Source organism: Notechis scutatus, chromosome 1 (assembly GCF_049901735.1).
Source record: "Notechis scutatus isolate UNSWTSFEM ecotype Mainland chromosome 1, rNotScu1.2, whole genome shotgun sequence".
NCBI lineage: Eukaryota > Metazoa > Chordata > Lepidosauria > Squamata > Elapidae > Notechis > Notechis scutatus.
Window position 1 is genome coordinate 21,222,865 of NC_142009.1, and position 6,445 is coordinate 21,229,309.

General features: G+C 40.7%; 1 protein-coding gene across 3 annotated transcripts in view; it reads right to left on the reverse strand.

Annotated features, from left to right (window-relative positions):
* Positions 1 to 6,197, reverse strand: part of POR (cytochrome p450 oxidoreductase) — a 55,655-nt gene extending 49,458 nt beyond the window's left edge. The window contains exon 1 of one of the 3 annotated variants that reach the window (XM_026672441.2): positions 5,957 to 6,197. The gene's annotated coding sequence lies outside the window, so the exon portion shown is untranslated. Of the gene's footprint in view, positions 1 to 205; positions 299 to 5,956 lie in introns of those variants that run through there. The other 2 variants (XM_026672440.2, XM_026672439.2) reach the window with 2 other exon arrangements.
* Between the last annotated feature and the right edge of the window lie 248 nt (positions 6,198 to 6,445).

The following is a 6,445-nucleotide window of genomic DNA, read 5'->3' on the forward strand; positions in this document are numbered from 1 at the left end:
ATGTAGGATTTAAGGCTCTCAACTTTTCCCTACTCCTAGAGCGGTCCCTTCCTCTTCTAAAGCAAGCAAGGACCCAGAAATTTGGCCTCTACGTTGCCCTCCGTTTAAAGCAAGCCAGAGGAACCCAGGCGAGGACCCCAGCCCGTTCTTCCCCTCGACATTTGGGGATCCCCAGCCTACGCTCTATCGCTCCAAACTCACTCACCTACCAACGGTCCCAAGTGGAAAGAAAACGAAGGCCAATTGCCGCGGCGATAGCAGCAGCACCAACTCTCCTCCCGAAAGCCCGGACAGAAAGAAGGGGTGGAGAACGGACTCTACCACTGAGCGACGTGGGGGGAAGGACTAAGAACGTATCCCGGGCAAACTCCTCCCTCTCCAAAGGTTGACTTTTTACATACATCCTGCGCCAGCTCTAACTCAGCGGTTCCATCTGCTTCCGTTCCCGGGGAAACGAATCTTCCTTTCAGTAGGCTCCCCACGCATGCGAGGAATGGTACGGCCTTCCCGGCTCCAAGCTGAATGGAAGGCGCGTATGTTAAAGGTCCAAGGGAGGATCGAGATTAAAGGTTGCGTTAGAGCAGCGTTGCTCAACCTCAGCAATTTGTGTAGGCTTCAAAGAGAAACCCTGGATTAAACTAGGATTTATATTCACCTGAGTTGTTTCACGTCTTTCTGAAAGAAAGCGTCAGTTCAGTAGGCAGGAACAGAGAATGTGTCCTCAGAAGATATTTAATCAGAAAAAGGCTTGGCTGCATTCTCACAGTTACTAGAAACCCCTTATGGGTTTTGTGCTGAAAAAGGTAGAAAAATGAACTTATGATGATGTATAGATTGGAAGATTAGAAAGGATGGTTTATGGAAAGGAGGACATTATGTGAGGTAACCTTAAAGCTTTCGTGGTGTGGAAACAATAACTTGGTCCTCAATACCAATAAGACCAAGGAGTTTATAGTGGATTATAGAAGGAACAGATCAGACATCCAGCCCTTGCTTATCAATGGAGACCGAGTGGAGCAAGGGGCCAGTTTTAAGTTTCTGGGTGTTACCATAAAAGAGGACCTGACCTGGGGTGCTCACATTGCAGCCCTGGTCAAAAGGGCCCAGCAGAGATTATACTACCTGAGACTTCTCAGAAAACAACTGAATGAAAAACTGCTGGTGACAGTCTACCGCTGCACCATAGAAGTGCACCACTTAACTTACTGCACCTCTGTATGGTTTGCCAATTGCACAGTGGCAGATAGGGAAGCACTCCAGAGGGTTAATGTCATTGCCCAGAAGATCATTGGTTGCCCTCTCCCCTCTTTCGAAGAGCTTTATCGCTCCGGCTGCCTTAAAAAAGTTCAAAGCATTGTCAAAGATCCATCTCATCCTGGGAATCCTTTTTTTTTTTAACTATTACCATCTGCCAGACAGTACAGAATAATAAAAACAAGGACAAATAGGCTGAAAAAGCTTCTATCCCAGGGCAGTAGCTCTTTTGAATTTTGCTGTATATAGTGCAGTGTTGGTGCGTTGTCGGAGGTTTCAATTCAATGTGTGGAGGGTGAAGGATGTGTGTTTGTGTTTATTTTCTTGGTCATGGTCATGATGTGCACTGAAGATGGTGTTTGATTTTGTTGTACGAGGTGCAATGACAATAAAGTAACCTAAACTAGAGAGGGTAAAATATAAGCACATTTATAATTGCTGTTAAAAAGATTAGAAGCAGTTTCCTTTTATGTCTTTTCTCTTTTTTCATATCTTTATTTTTATGATTGTTATTTCTTTAGAATTTTTTTCAATTAAAACTAACATTTTAAAAGATCCAGATGAAAATATTTGGACCACTTGGGATTAATGGCTATTCCAGCGAAAGTTCTTCCCTAAAACCACCAGCTAAAAGTAGTCCTTGACTTACAACCACAGTTGAGCTCAAAATTTCTGTTACTGTGAGACAGTTGTTAAGTTAATTTTACCCCATTTTACGACATTTCTTGCCACAGTTGTTAAGTGAATCAATTCAGTTAAGTTAGTAAAATGGTTGTTAAGTGGCTTCCCCCATTGGCTTTGCTTGCCAGAAAGTTGCAAAAGTTGTTCTCATGCCCCCAGTTTATGGAACTGTCATAAATATGAGATGGTTGCCAAGCGCCAGAATTTTGATCACATGACCATGGGGATGCTGCAGTGGTTCTAAGGATGAAAAATTGTCAAAGTCACTTTTTTCAGTGCCAATGAAACTTTGAACAGTCACTAAATGAATTGTTGTAAATCAAAGACTACCTGTACAAGCTGCCAAAATCTGAGATGACAACAAAATATTAGGGCTAGAATTTGCTAGAATTTTGCAGCCCAGATATGGTAGCATTAGTGCCACCAATTATACTAAAATGCAATTTTACGTATTTACTTTTGCTTTAATGAGTTAATCTACTCATAGTGATTTATAATTCCTAGTTCATGTCCTATTATTACTAACCCAGCCCTAGGCACTGTTGATCCTTGAGACTGATTTATTATTCCAAAGAAGACTCCTCAGATTTTAAGAGTTTGATGCTTTAATAATAAAAACTTGAAATAAAAATTCATCCCATCTTCTAGGAGGATGCAGAAAAGCAGATCATGAGAGAGGCAAGGATCCTTTAGGAAAAGCTGAAGCTAGCCAGTTGCATAAGGATTCCCTTTTTGTTTGTTTAAAAGGTGTGAAAGCTCACCTTGGAAAATATTTGCAGAACACACACACAAACACACACATATATTTGTATATATGATTTCGTTATTTCATAATTAATGCTTGCTGCACTCTGGGGCATAATATTATGTTGTGTGCGTGTGTTTCATGTCTCTTGTCATCAGGATTATTGGCTCTAAATCCTGGGAACAAAATACAGTCCCTTAGTCAAGAGCTAATACAAATTTATGAGATCGATGATATTTAATTGAATAGTGTCTAATCCAAGATTTTGAGTGTAATATTCACCAGCCTAATACATTTGAGAAAACATTCTGTTTTTCATCAAATGCTATTCAGAGATATATGAACTCCAGTACAACAAAACACCATACAATACTCATAGGCAAGCTATCAGTCCATCCCTGAATTTATTTAATTAAAGCAAGCTACTCAAGTCCTTACATCTCAAAAATAAAAATACTCCCAACAATGAAAAAAAACTCCACTCTATTATTTATACTTTTGTGTTGATTCCTGATCACTGCCTGGGCAGATCCCTGCAGTTTTTTTGGAAAGGTTTCAGAAATAAGGAGAAATTCTCTGTCAGAGAACAATTGACCAATGGATTAGCTTGCCTTCAGAAGTTGTGGGAGCTTCATCATCGGAAGCTTTCAAGAAGAGACTGGACTGCCATCCGTCAGAAATGGTGTAGAGTCTCCTGCTTGGGCGGGAGGTTGGACTCACTAGACCAGGGGTCCCCAACCACCGGTCCGCGGACGTGCACCGGTCCGCAGAACAAGTCCTACCGGGCCGCTGGTTGCTGGCGCCGCCATCTTTTTGATGAAAAGTGCTTCCGTGATGAAAGCTCAAAAGCCTTTCATCTTCTCGGTGAGCTTTTCCGGGCCATTCTAGAAAGCTCACCGGAAGCACTTTTTGAAAGTTTCATCAAGCACTTTTCAAAGATGAGCGGCGCCCAGCTGATGCCGGTACCGGGCCGCGGCGCCCAGCTGATGCCGGTACCGGGCCGCGGCATAAAAAAGGTTGGGGATCACTGCACTAGACAATCTACAAAGGTCCTTCCAACTCTGTTATTCTGTTAGTTATTCTGTTATCTATTTCTTAGAACTAAGGTCATCCATCTGGTTTTGTGCCTGAGATAAGACTAGAACTCAAAGTCTCCAGATTTCTAGCCTAATGCCTTAACCATTACACCAAGCTGGCTCTCTTATTTATTATATTTTGTATCAAAATGTGCAGTAAAGCTTCCTGACAACTGCAATCCTTGAGTTATTCCCTTTCTAGCTGAGAACACTACAACATCACTATTCACCTTTTCCTACAGGTCATTTCTTTGCAATTCTTTGCATTTCTTTGAATTGCAATCATTCTTTTCTTTTTTCACTATTTTTTTGAAGAGGGTTGACTTTGTTCTTCTTTATGTTTATCTCTAGTATTACAGCCTCTGTCTCTTTCCAGTTTTGCTCTCTCTACTCCAGAAGGGAGGAGTTGAGGATGGGAGAAAAGTATTCTAATCCATCTACCCAGATTTAGGTCTTCTTCATGGACCACCAGGCCTGAAGCAACTAGGTAGGGCATAGACTAGCCCACAAATGAAACGTTTCCTTTCACTTTTCCACTAACAGGTCTTTGCATAATGGGTCCAAAGTAAGATAATTTGAGCCTGATCATTTTTTGTCTCAAATTTATTTCTTATGGCACAGCAAAAGGCAGCATAGTCTCGATATCTCAAGTGAAAATCCTGGATTGATTTGTTTGTTGATCCATCTGTCAGGATTCTGGCACTTAACCTCATTTAAATCATGAGCCTCTAGCCAAACTTCCAAAACTTCAAAAGGATTTATTGGGAGTTAAAAGGTGTGGCATTGCCTGGTTGCAACCGACTCTGAGACACATCATTCATTGTCACCTTGACCCAGGTTTTCCCCCACCCCCTGGGTGTATCGTAATTCATATTCTCCAATGGGACACATCAATAGCCAAGAGTCATCAATCATTTAAAATTTTGTGCAACAGAAACTTCAGTCACCTAGTTACTATCTTTGAAAACATTTATGGAATGCAGTTTCGGTTTGCAAGCTATCGTACTGCTTCCCCCTCCCTTTCTGTTGGCAACTCTAAAAGACCATAGAAATATTTTATGAGTTGACACCATTTGTTGGTTTTCTTGGCTGTCCACAGTATTCCCAGAAATCATCTTTAACACCAAAGTTTAAAAGTGTCAATACCCTTTCTATCCCATTTCTTCCAGGTCCAACTTTTCCATCCATGGAGTGTTACAGGGAAAACCATGGCTTACATGATTTTGATCTTTGGAGGTAAACACACATCCTAACATCTGAATTTTCCAGGGCCCTTAGGGCCGTTCTACCTAGAGCTAGTTATGGCATATTTTTGACTGCTTGTTCCTTAACTTTGATCATTCATCCTAAAAGGCAGGTGTTATCTACCACTTTGATAGCTTCATTGTCAAGCCTAAGTTTGGTGGTTGTACCTGCTTTTATTAGTTTGGTCTTCTTTATATTTAATATTGGTTCCATTTTTCCCACTGTGTTGCTTGACTTTTATTATTAGAGCTTGCAATAATCCATCAAAGCATTTGTTATGCTCTACATTCTGCCTTGAGCTTTAGCAGTCTCTGAAACTCTCAGGTTTTAAACCAAGGGTCTTCAAACTTGGCAAGTTTAAGGCTTGTAGATTTCAACTCCCAGATTTCCTGAGCTAACATGACTGGAGGAGGAATTCTGGGAGTTGAAGTCCACAAGTCTTAAAGCTGTCAAGTTTGAAGACCCCTGTTTTAAACCATGAATGAAGCTTTTACAGAAGCTAAACTCAGCAGTTCAGCATTACCAAAATCATAAAAGCATTACAGAAATAAATGTGGATAACATACAAGAAATGCAAGGTCGAAATTGGAGCATTGTAAATTCAATGGTTTCAGATCTTTGCAAAAAAATGAACTAGTTTTGTAACAATAGATGGAAGTTTAGACAATATAAGTCCATATGGCTTTTTGTCATGAAGTTATCTGAAGGATGTGGACCTCTTCCATTGTAACCCCCACTTAGTTGAATAGTCTTTATGTTATGTTGAAACTGACTGTGTTGCCAAGTCTTCTGCATGATAGTACAAGAGACCCATCTGGAAGCATCCTCATGGTCCCAAGAAAAAAAAGACACACACACCCCCAGAAATCCAGAACAGTTATATTCAAATTACCCTGCTTAGGCAAGAGGAGCAAAGCTATAGGATGCAAATGGAGATAGCTGTTTTACTACTAACCTCCTCAGAAGTTGCAAAAATTATTTCAGTCAATCCCAATTAATTGTTCTTCCTTTTGCAGTCTTGAGTGATGCAAGATGGCAAATTTCACAGTGAAAGCAACACTGGATGAATATATTTTTCAGGTACTATTCCCCACTCCGCAAACAAGGAGACACTCAGTGAAAATCCAGTTGAATCGCAACTTCACCCCGAGCTTCCTATTTATTATAAGATTTAATCCTGTTGAGTTGGCCTGTGCCACATGTCAAGTGTTCAAAGGGGTGGAGAAATAAAAGAAGAGAGGGCAGAACTGCTGGAATTTTGCCAAGGAAAGAGCTCTCCATAATTACAAAGATGACATTCACAGAGGCTATCACAGCGGTAAACTAAGCTGACCTCTTCGTTGGGCAATGTACATTGTGCAATCACTATGGCAACCTGCCTTAAAAAAAAGGGTAATCGACTTTTTGACTTCACTGATTCAGAAGTGAGGGGTTTTTTAAAAAA